General features: G+C 32.7%; 1 long non-coding RNA gene across 1 annotated transcript; it reads left to right on the plus strand.

The window, feature by feature from the left end:
• Window positions 1-896: 896 nt before the first annotated feature.
• Window positions 897-4,888, plus strand: LOC137033005 (uncharacterized). Its single transcript, XR_010896786.1, has 3 exons — window positions 897-1,019; window positions 2,800-2,887; window positions 3,933-4,888. It is a non-coding gene; the product is annotated as an uncharacterized lncRNA (long non-coding RNA).
• Window positions 4,889-12,251: the final 7,363 nt, after the last annotated feature.

Here is a 12,251-nt window from a genome sequence, read left to right on the forward strand (position 1 = left end):
ATAATCTGATTATCTGATTGTTTTTGCCTGCAGTCTTGATGCTAGAACTGTTTCAGAATCCAAAAATGCATGAGGTTATTCAAAAAATGTGCAGGAAGAGATCCATAAATGCACAGAATGTTTGTGATAAAGTTTTTTATTAGCAAATTTTATTAGCAAATCTTATTATTATGCTTAAAATTCTTATTATAATTATTTATTTGTGAATTTAATTCATTTCTGTGTTATTCCTGACATATTTGTGGATCTCATTCTATTTATTTGTGCATATGATTATTTTTTGTAAATCTCTTTAAATGTATTTGTGGATCATAATCTATTTTTCTGGAATATTGGAACAATTCTACCTCCATATGGCTGAAGTCTCACTTCTCCCATTATTATGATGTCATCATGATATGTCTTCTCTTATAATCACAAATTTTGATTCAATTGCTGATTTCCTTTCATTTCTATGAAATACTATGTGATTTATCTGTCTTGGTTTGAAATAAAATGACTTTGAAAAACTCATACTTCCAACTTCTTTTTTGTGTGTTTGTTTGTTTGTTTTTGTAAATGCATCTCTTGCAGTAATATCAGATGCCCTTGAAAATAGGTAATGCCTATGAAGAATGTGAGGGAGACTGGGGCTGGTTGACAGAATTGACTAACAATATGACTTTAGTGTGAAAAGGGAAGCAACAAACAGAAAATATTAAAATGCAAATTTTAAACCAAACTAATTCCACTTAACTCATTTGCCTGTTCTTCTGCTCATACAATTATGTGACATGAAGCATCAGTTTCAGTTTCAGTTTCTATCTTTGCTCCACCCTCAAAAGCCATTATCAGAGTATGAACACTCCCATCACTTCTGCAGGGTAGGGTGATTCATTTTATGCGCTCATATAGCTGATTATTATTGCTTGCAGTTACAAATCCAGATTAGGAGCGTCTATATAGCGTCTTTGACCTCACTCGAGACACTGAAGCTGGATACAACAATCTTTTTCAAATGCAGAATTATCAGAGACACGGTGAGAGCATTCCCTGTTGAGAGACCTTATATATTCATTTATTTATTTAAAAAACATCAATGGTGAATTAGAATCAACTTAGCTCTAATAGCACAGCTGATCAGGACTTCTTTGTTTTCACTTAAAATTTTATTCAAACTCACTGATTAACCGTTCATCTCACTCAACTCACAACAATATTCTTAGAGGTTCAGTCTTTTATATTTCTGTGTAAGTGATTAATGACTGCAGATGTGTTTTTTGTTAGTCGTGAGCTGAGAGTACTACACTCTTGTTGGTAGCTGAAAACTCCAAAGTAGCCATATTGAATAATTATGCAGAGTTCATGAGGAAATGAGCTGATTTACTTAAAGTTCAGCTGGTTTTAGTTCCTTCTTGGTTTTGCATTTTGCAGTTTTTCTTTAATTGTATGTTAAAAATATCCTTCTTTGCATTAGCCTACAAGTGCACCATTGTTAGAGTAAAACCAGTCATGTTCTTTACTTCTTTTTTTAGCAGAATGAATGATGAGAACCCTGTATAATTTGTCTGATCTGAGAGAGTCCAGGTTTGGTCAGTCGCCTCCCAGACACGGTCTGATCTTGCTGTGGTGGTTTGCTCATGAATGTGTTCAGATTGTCTCCAATGTTCCTATAATTGCTTGCTGCAGCCCTGCAAATGGAGCTTTTGGCAACCCTTCAAATGGAGCCTTCAGCTGAATCATCCATCCATTTTCCAAACCGCTGGTCCAATGTGGCTACAGCGTAATATCATATTCTACAAGTATAAATTGCTTTTTAATTTATTATTAAATAGTTTAATAAGGTTTATACATGCAAGTTTCCATGACTGATTCAAGATAAATATTTTAATTACTACAGGAGCAATTTGCTAAGTTTCAAATGATATTAAATGGCAAGCAAGCAAAAAAAAATTAAAAATTTTTTAAAAAAAAATGCAAAAGCTGCAGCCCTTCCAATGCACTCAGTGTCTGAATTCACTCACCCATTTTCATTCACTCACTATATTAAAGAAGTAATGCAGGGGATTGTGAATGAGGTATAAGGAGTGATTTCGGACACAGCCATAGTTTTCCCAGTTTGTTTTTAATTATGAAGCTGTGTATTACAACTTGTCTCCATTTGGACAAATGGCTTATTTGGATGCTAAATTATTAAAATCTATGATGTTTAAATAGAATTATAAATATATGCTTGTTCTATAAATTTAAGATGTGGTGTTGTTGAGCTTTGGATATTTATCACTTGATTCTCTAAATGATTTATTACAATGATGTACATAAATATTTCTATGAAACTTTAATATGAAATCTGAATATGAGTGAGACATTATAGTTGAATCTAAAGTAGCTTTAATGTAAATCCCATCATGAACAGTCCCTAATGTGTTTTTACATAAATTTCGCTTTCTGCATGATGAGTTTCTGTTCATCAAAACAGAAACACACGTACAACCTGTGGGACAACTAATGTTTGTTACTTACCATAGAGTAGTTTATGCAGTGTTGTCATGTCATATAAATGAGGCAGTCAGTGCCAAAGATCTAATAAGGCATAACGCTACAAGGTAAGGCGCATTTTTATATATTTATTTTTAATATTTTATATACAGTATATAAAATATATATATATATATATATATATATATATATATATATATATATATATATATATATATATATATATATATATATATATATATATATATTTATGTGTGTGTGTGTATGTGTGTGTGTGTGTGTGTGAGTTATTGATTTTGAACTGTGTTTATACTTTTACAGATATGGTGAATCAGTGCACTACAGACTAACCCTTCATCTCACTGCATTAATTTTGTAATTTTGGAGGATCAGTTTTTCTCAGCTCATTGTAAGTTAACAGTATCTGTAAATGTGTTTTAGCCAGTTCCTCTTGATCTGGCATGTGGTTTATGAGAACACAAATGTGTATAATTACATGGATATTACAAGGTAAAGGTGGATTAAAAGGACACTTCCTCATAAACCAAATTGCTTGAAAACATACTAAACTGCATTTTTTTTTAAATTCTGTTTTCAGTGATGGGTAGGGATAGGGTTGTAATATACAGTTTGTACAGTATAAAAACCTTTACGCCTCTGGACATGGTATGGAGATAAACGTTATGATTATAATTTAATAATCATGTGTGCATATTAGCACCGTTTGTTGTTTTCTTGCATGCGATTGGACCCGGAGGCACTGCCGCGTGACGTCAGACTTAACAACCGAATAGCTTCACATTTAACTGTGAGTACTAAACTCTTATTGGCAGCTGAAAACACCATCACCATCAGCCCAAATATTTAATAAATTAATAGATTAGAGAATGAACGTATATGCAAAAAAAAAAACATGTATATGCCTCTTTTCCAAAAGTGAAATTTAAAAATCCCAGATGTTCTTGAAATTGTGCGCAGCTGAACGGTTTCAGATCTTCGCCTTGTAAACACCCCCTAATGTCATTACCATATAAAAGAGCAAAGGTCAACGTCCAAATCCTTTACTTGAGAATGGCGAGCAGCAAGAATTGCTTAGATTTCCAAATAGCCTACCTGCAGTACTCCGACACTACCGTGCACAAGGAAAAGCGTGTACATCTGCTCAGACCCTGATGTGGCGCTTAGCAAGATTGACGCATGGATTCTAGTGAATGCACACTCTAGCTCAACTCTGTGCATAGACATGTTTTATGAATGAGGTGTAGGGGATTTACAGAACTTAATTAATGATGAAATTAACTGATTTAAATGAAGTCCTGATTGATGGCAAAATGATTTATGCTCCTTCTTTGTTTTACCTTTTGCAGTTTTTCTGCAATTGTGCATTAAATATTAAAAAACATAATATTATAACATGTATTGCATTACAAGTGCACTATTTTTATTTTTCCTAGCAGAATTGTCAGGAACAGGATGAGGACCCTGTATGATTTGTCTGATCTGAAAGAGTCCAGGTTTGGTCATCCGCCTCCCAGACACGGTCTGATCCTGCTGTGGTGGTTTGCTCATGAATGCGTTCTGATCGACTCCAATGGTCGTATGATTGCTCGCTGCGACCCTGAAAATGGAGCTTTTGGCTTCCACCGATTCTATAATAGGGAAAGACTTCTTCCTTACACTGACCTTCCATACTATGAGGTGGGGAACCTGCACACCACTCACTCACTGCCATCGTACGTCACTCAGTATTACACAGGACATTCAGACAACAGCAACAAAGATCGCATCATTGTTTTATTTAACTCAAGGTGGAAGAGATTTGACAGTGTTTATGTGACACAGCACTCAGGTCTTGTGAAGTTTGACCAGAATCACACTTACTGCATTAGCATCAAACTCATGAAGGACATTAAAGATTTGAGCCGTGAGGATTTCCTCAGAGAACCCATCCTTCCAAAACGACCCAATCCTCCTGAGTATTTGGCCATAGACATAATTAACGGAGGCCATTCCCAAGCAAGACCGTACATCACAGTCGCACGCACACCTCAGCCAGTGCAGAGTAAAACCTGTGTGAGTAAGAAATGCTACTGTGTGCTGATTTGTGTCTTGATTTTACTGTTTCTCATTATTGCTGCTATCGTCTTTTTATTGTATAAAATGAAATAGTTTTCATCCACTGCTGTTTGTTTGTTGAGCGTTGCATGTTTATCACTGCAATAGTTTATTGCAATGATGTAAATATTCAAGATTTAGAAGGACCAAATGTAAAACTGTAATAATCAATTTTAATAATGATAATAATCTGAATATTGCGTGACACACTCCAATCAGTTGTTCGGTGGTTACAGCCTGATTTATAGTAATTTTGTTTCATATTTATTGTGCTTATTCTTTGACATAAATACAAACAGAGAATGTATTAAAACTCTAAAAACCATTGTCTTGTGTTTGTGTGATTTAGTTTTTTTATTCAACAATGTAAACTTGTCTTTTACTTTGCCATCAATATACATGCAATATGATTAAATATAAATCTTAATAAATCATAATACATTTTAATTTAAATAATAGCCCATATATATTGAATATTTAATATGAACTCTGAATATGAGTAAGACACATAACTGTGTTCCTGCATCAGTTTCTCTTTCCACACTGATGAGCTTCTGTTCATCTCTATAGCAACAGACAAACACAAACAACCTGTGTTACCTGTGTTACCACACTTAGTTCTTTCATTACTGGCTCCTTGTATGTTTTACTATTATTTAAAATCTTTAAATATTTCATTGTTTTTCTTTCTCACACAGTCGTCCATTAAGTTCAATTCACATTTATTTGTATAGCGTTTTTCACAATATCGTTTTAAAGCAGCTTTACAGAAATTGCATGTCAACATAACAATTTAGAGTCATCTGTTATTAGAGGTGACTGTGTCCAAATTATGTAATTTGAATAATGTACACTGTAAATGAAATAGTTGAGCTAACTTTAAAAAAAAGGCAACTCATCGCATTTAACTTTTTAAGTTAACTCAACTAACCCACCCCAGTTGGATCAACTTAAATACTTTTGTTCATCTAATGAGGTAATCTTTTGAACTTCTTGTCAAGACAACTAAAAAAAACAAGTTGAGCCAACTTGAAAAAAATAAGGTGAACTATTGAACTCAACTTTTTAAGTTAACTCAACTAATTCACCCCAGTTAGGATCAACTTAAATACTTTTGTTCATTTAATGAGGTAATCTTTTGAACTTCTTGTCAAGACAACTAAAAAAAAAAAAAAAAAAAAAAAAAAAAAACAAGTTGAGCCAACTTGAAAAAATAAGGCAAACTATTAAACTCAACTTTTTAAGTTAACTCAACTAATTCACTCGAGTTAAAGTCAGCTTAAAAACTTTTATCAAATCTGTAGAATTTAATGAATAACAGATGTTCTAATTCTGCAGAGTTTACCAATGAGGAAATAAGAGGATTCAACTGGTGGCTGGTGTGTCAAGATGTGTCAAAATGATAATATTTTTCTCTGTTTTTAACTGTTAGACACATTTGTGAAACTCAAGACCTCTGATGTTGAGCTAAAATTACCATTGCTGTATTTTTACAGAGAATGCCCAATAAGCCTGGACATAAAAATAAAATAAGTAATGGCACAGAAAAGAGTAATGATGATTCAGTCTTTATCCAGTGTGTGTGTGTCTATGCAGAGTGTGTGCTCATATTATCTTAGACACGCCCACTGCTGTTTGTCTGCTTCAGTTTCTGTTTCCTAGATAGTCAGCTGACCTCTCTCTCGCTTCCTGTTGAACTATGGAAGAACTAATGTGTTTATTATTTATTCACCTCAGACTCATTTTACCCTGAATTACTGATTCTGTGCACAAATACATGCAGGTATTCTTTATCCTCTGCTCACTGTGAACTGATATACAAAAACATATAAGTACTACTTAAGCCAATATGTGTTAAATGAATTGTATTCCCCCCCTGGACAACAACAGTTGAAAATGTAACTTTTCATCTTTATGAATAAACTAATATCGTGTTTTTCTTATCTTACACAGACACGCTACTGTCAGTCTGCTTTAGTTTCACTTTCCCAGTTATTCATCTGTTCTTCCGCGGCTGTAGAAAGAAACACTCTTTCAATAACAACAAAAACCATCTGTTAATAACACTTTTAACACTGTGAGAAAAGAAAAAAAAACAAATCCAATAGTAAAAGCAGAACCAAATTAGCACATTAGCAAACGTTTTAATTTCTGTAAAAGTTCCACAAAAACGTTCGTGTGTACACCGCCCACTAACACAAATGAAGAAGTGAGCGCGTGAACTGCACAGACGAGGGTCTCACAGCGCGTGAACGAGGTGCAGTATTCTGTGTTCTGTTTGATTGCCTTTTTTAAATATATATAATATACGATCATTGTAAACTTTATACCACATGTTGCTGTTTACAAATCCCTTTTTTTATTTAAACTACACCAAATAGCTCTGATGTAGTAAACGCAGTTTTATTATGTTCTCTCTATTTTGCAATCTGTATTCCAAAGCTGGGCTGCTGAGTGGGTGTGTGTTTAAAGAGAAATGAAACCTACTGTGTCCACTTGTTAGTTGACAAAAACAGACCAGCCGACTGACTGATAGATAGATAGATAGATAGATAGATAGATAGATAGATAGATAGATAGATAGATAGATAGATAGATAGATAGATAGATAGATAGATAGATAGATAGATAGATAGATAGATAGATAAGTGCACTATTGATAAAGTAAAACCTGCCCTGTTATTTACATTTTATTTTTCAGCAGAATTGTCAGGAACAGGATGAGGACCCTGTATAATTTCTCTGATCTGAGAGAGTCCAGGTTTGGTCATCCGCCTCCCAGACACGGTCTGAACTTGCTGTGGTGGTTTGCTCATGAATGTGTTCAGATCGACTCCAATGGTCATATGATTGCTCGCTGCGACCCTGAACATGGAGATTTTGGCTTTTGTCTATTCCATAATAGGGAGAGACTTCTTCCTTACTCTAATCTACCATACTATGAGGTGGGGAACCTGAACAACATTGACTCACTGCCTGAATATGTCACTGAGGATTACACAGGATATTTAGACGACAGCAACACTGATCGCATCATTGTTTTATTTAATTCAAGGTGGAACAGATTTGACAGTGTTTATGTGACACGGCACTCAGGTCTTGTGAAGTTTGACCAAAATCACACTTACTGCATTAGCTCTGATCTCATGAAGGACATTAGAAGGTCACGCCGGAAAGAATTCCTCAGAAAAACTTTGAACAAGTCTTATCATATTACTATAGAAGAGCATAGCAGACACTCTCAGTTTCCATCTGCAGCTCAGTCAGTGAAGAGTGAACTCAGTCAGAGTCAAAGCTCACATTCATCCATTATGGATGTCTGTGAGAAATGCTGCATTGTGCTGCTGATGGTGTTTTTGGTCCTTTTTGGGCGTTTCGTCTTGCTTAATACTAAGAATTTTTAAATATTTTTATCCACTGCTTTTCTTTTTTTTTTTTTTGACGCGTTGTATTGGAGCTTTTCTACTTTGGACAAATATATTTTAGATATTTTATTTGGATAAAAGTGTCTGCTAAATGAATTAATGTACTTAATCTATGATAAATATGTTTTATCATTCTATAAATCTAAGATATGATGTTGAGCACTGCATGTTTTCACTTTATTCTTTTAATGATTTACTGCAGATGTACAAATATATTTAGATTGAGGGGGATCAAATGTACAATTTTAAAAATCTATGACTTAAAAAAACACATAGATTCACCATTAACCTGAATATTAAGGGACATGTTCCCCTCACGTAATGTAATTAAACTTTTTTATTGTTCTGTGTTTATATTTGTTGTGTCGGTTATTCTGTGACATTTTTCAAACATAGAAATGTGCACCATAAAGCTCCAAAATAGTTGACCTGTATGAGTTGTGATTCACCTGAACGTGTAACTTAAACTTATATTAGCTTTCCCATTAATGCTAAGGCTATATTTAATGTATCATGAACTATAAATTTTATCCCATAAATTATGAATAATATATAACATTAAATCTCAGTTTGAGTGAGACATGATGTAAACATTTTACCTTTACTCTTCACATATGATGAACTTGATTGAACTGAATAAAGAACTCAAATTGATTAAATTACTTAGCTGAACATGATTAAGTTATGACAAAGACTCGTTTTAACCCTCTGGTATTGTTCATTTGGGAGTCACTCTTGTGTTGTTCGCAGTCAAAGAAGACCATAGACCTTAATCGTATAATAATTTCTTTTTTTTTAAAATTGATGCACTATATTTCAATAATGTTTTTTCTTAAATATTTGTTATTTTGAGGGGAATTTGTGTTACTAAACAATATTTATTTCTAAATTATCAACATTTTATTTCTAAAATATTTTAAAAATTATACAAAAAAACACATTTTAATATTTTTTCAATTAACAGATTATTTAAATTAAAAATGGAGCATACTTAAAATCCATTGAATGGAAGCAGATTAGTGCCACCTGGTGGGAAAAAAATGTATTCCCTGGTAACTGAGAACAGTGTTTTCACTTTTATCAGGTTTTGCATTTGAATATATTTAGAGAAACTCTCACTAGTTTATGCCAAAGTTTGCATCATGCTTACAGTCAAACCAGAAGCGAGAAACAGGTTTTTGTTACCCATAACCATAATTCAAGCATTAAAATAATATAATAATGTAACAAAAAATGAACAGGAATGCTTGATTTTCAGAAATGCTTGACAGTCTCTAACTGTGTGTGTGTCTGTTTTGTATCATTCCAATGAAGATATGATTTTTAAAAATGTAAAATACTTTTCTTTTTTTTCTTTTTTTTCGGCAAAAAAATGTGGATGAACATTCCTGTTCATCCAAAATGCCTTACACAGAAGGTGCCTTGGACATTCAATAACTTATAATAACAAAATAATAAAATAGATTTGGATCATTTGTGTCATTCCTTTGACCAGGATCATTAAGATGCATTGTGTTCTGTCTACTTTTAATAACTTGTTTCTGCAATAATTTTAATTTCAAATTGTTGCTATATGTTTTAATTAATTTCAATGCAATAAACTGTTCACTCAAAAATAAAAATGGGACTGTTCACTCAAAAATAAAAAATGAAAACTGTCATCATTTAGTCACCCTTACCAAAGAAAAAACAGTGATTTCAATGTAATATAACATTCAATATTACATAATAAGATTACATTGTCTGACACTGTGGATGTTGGATTTATAATTGTCTTATAAACCCAATAACTGTACTCGTTTTGCAGCAACAGACACACACACACACAGCTGTACCAGAGTAGTTCCTTTAATTAGTTCTGTATAACATCAGCAAATTTTTATCAATGATGCAGTCGCTAAAGACATGTATGTCTCTAGAACATCTGTAATGCATATTTCATTGCTAATTTAAAAGTCTAGCCTTATTTCTTATTCAATTTTAGGCTGACATTCATGTGTTTGTGTAGTTTAGTTCCACAAAAAATGTTTTTTTCTGATCCTCCCATCCATGAAATTCCAGTGTTAGTTTCTGTACGTGTGTTTTCCCCCGCCCATAAACACACATGAATGTGAATAAAAGGCGCGCGTGAGCTGCACAGATGCAGATCTTCTCACAGCGCGTGAACAAGGTGCAGTATTCTGTTCAATCTATTTGTCTGATCTGTATTGCTTTTTGTTAATAAGACCAGCTTCATTTTAAACTGTTGCCGTTTAAATACGCTATAATAAACAACGCAAAAAGCCAGACTTGCGATCTGTATCCCAGATGGGCAGTACTGTACTGTGGGTGTGTTTAAAGAGAAATGAAACCTACTGTGTGTCCACTTGTTGGTCCAATAAAACAGACTTTATTCAAAATAATATAATATAAAACAGACCTAGATTTGATTTTTGTCTCCTTTTATTTTATTTAGGCTATATTACAGAGCATTATATATATTACTTCAGGGTCTTTTTGACCCGCAAATGATGTTTACTCAAATTAAAAAAAATGTTCTCTTTGTCCAAATGGCATGAGACTTTGTACGGTGGTTAACACTTTTAAGATCTACAAATAAAAAAAAATTGGAGTGATATCTTTTTTATGTTAGTGTAAAAAATATTGTTACTTTCGTGGTCTTCGGGGTCTCTGGAGACCCCGGGCAACAGAATGTAATTTTGTAACAATATAATAAATTTTTTTAAAACCAATGTAATTTTACTTTGTTTATTAATGTTTTTTTCTCAACATTTGTGCAGTTTTTGGAGGATTCCTGATATCTTTTAAATTTATAAAAATAAATTGAAAAATATTTTTTTTTAAATAGGTTTTTATGCATGAACAGCTTTTTATGTAAAATTCACTTTATAAAAGGCCCAGGTTTCTAACTTTGATTCATGTCGATAACATGGATAATTTGACATGGTTTAGTGTAAGATTTTTGCCCATCTTTTGAAAAATGCAGTTTTAAAAGTAAAAAAAACTAACATTTTTACCAGTAGATGGCTGTAAAGCTCCACTATTTGCTATGTGCTATTTGAATGACTGAAAAATGTCTTTTTACAAGTGTTTTTTCAGTTGGATTCATATCTAAATGTTCTGAAATCACAATTATAGCAATAAAAATTACTTTGTCAAAGTTTAGCATTTTTTGTGCAGGGCAAAATCAGTTTTTCAATAATAATTTTATAATAAAAATAATAAAATAATTTTTAAATTTAATTTTTGTGTGTGTGCGCGTGTGTGTGAGCATGTCCATTTTGTATTGAGGATGTTTTTTGCAGTTTTGGAAGTGTGCCACTTCATTTCTGTCTATGTGTGTTGTTTCTGATTTTGAGAATGGATTTTGGCCAGTTTCTAAGTGGGGTCTCTGTGGGTTACATTATTGATGATATTATTGAAAAAAATTATTTTTTTCAGTACAAAAAATGCTAAACTTTGACAAAAAGTAATTTTTATTGTTATAATTGTGATTTCATAACATTTAGATATGAATACAACTTAAAAAAACTTGTAAAAAGACATTTTTCAGTCATTCAAATAGCACATAGCATATAGTGGAGCGTTACAGCCATCTACTGGTAAAAATTGAATTTTTACGTTTATAACTGCTTTTTCCAAAAGATGGGCAAAAATCTTACACTAAACCATGTCAAATTATCCATGTTATCCACATGAATCAAAGTTAGAAATCTGGGCCTTTTATAGAGTGAATTTTACATAAAAAGCTGCTTTTGCATAAAAACCTATTTAAAAATATTTTTACATTTATTTATATAAATTTAAAAGATATAACAAATCCTCCAAAAACTGTAAAAATGTTGAGTAAAAACATTAATAAACAGAGTAAAATTACATTGGTTTTTAAAAAATATATTATATTGTTACAAACGAAGACCGCACAAGGGTTAATGCAGTTTAAACATGTTTTTGATTTTCATCTGTACCCAGTGATCAATATTTGTACAAAACATTCTGAAGATACTCACAGAACACATTTTAAATATGAGCTGAAAGCAAAGGAAAGAAATAATACATCTAATTTCAGTGTTCTTTAAGGACTAAAAGTATGCTTTTGCTTTTTTGTCTTTTCTAGACACAGAATGGTTCGACTGAGAACACTGAATGAACTGCCCCATCTGAGAGACACCGGGTTCGGTCAGGCGTATCCCAGACATGGTCTCATTCTGTTGTGGTGGTTTGCTGATGAAT

The sequence above is a fragment of the Chanodichthys erythropterus genome, chromosome 12 (genome assembly GCF_024489055.1).
Source record: "Chanodichthys erythropterus isolate Z2021 chromosome 12, ASM2448905v1, whole genome shotgun sequence".
NCBI classification, from domain to species: domain Eukaryota; kingdom Metazoa; phylum Chordata; class Actinopteri; order Cypriniformes; family Xenocyprididae; genus Chanodichthys; species Chanodichthys erythropterus.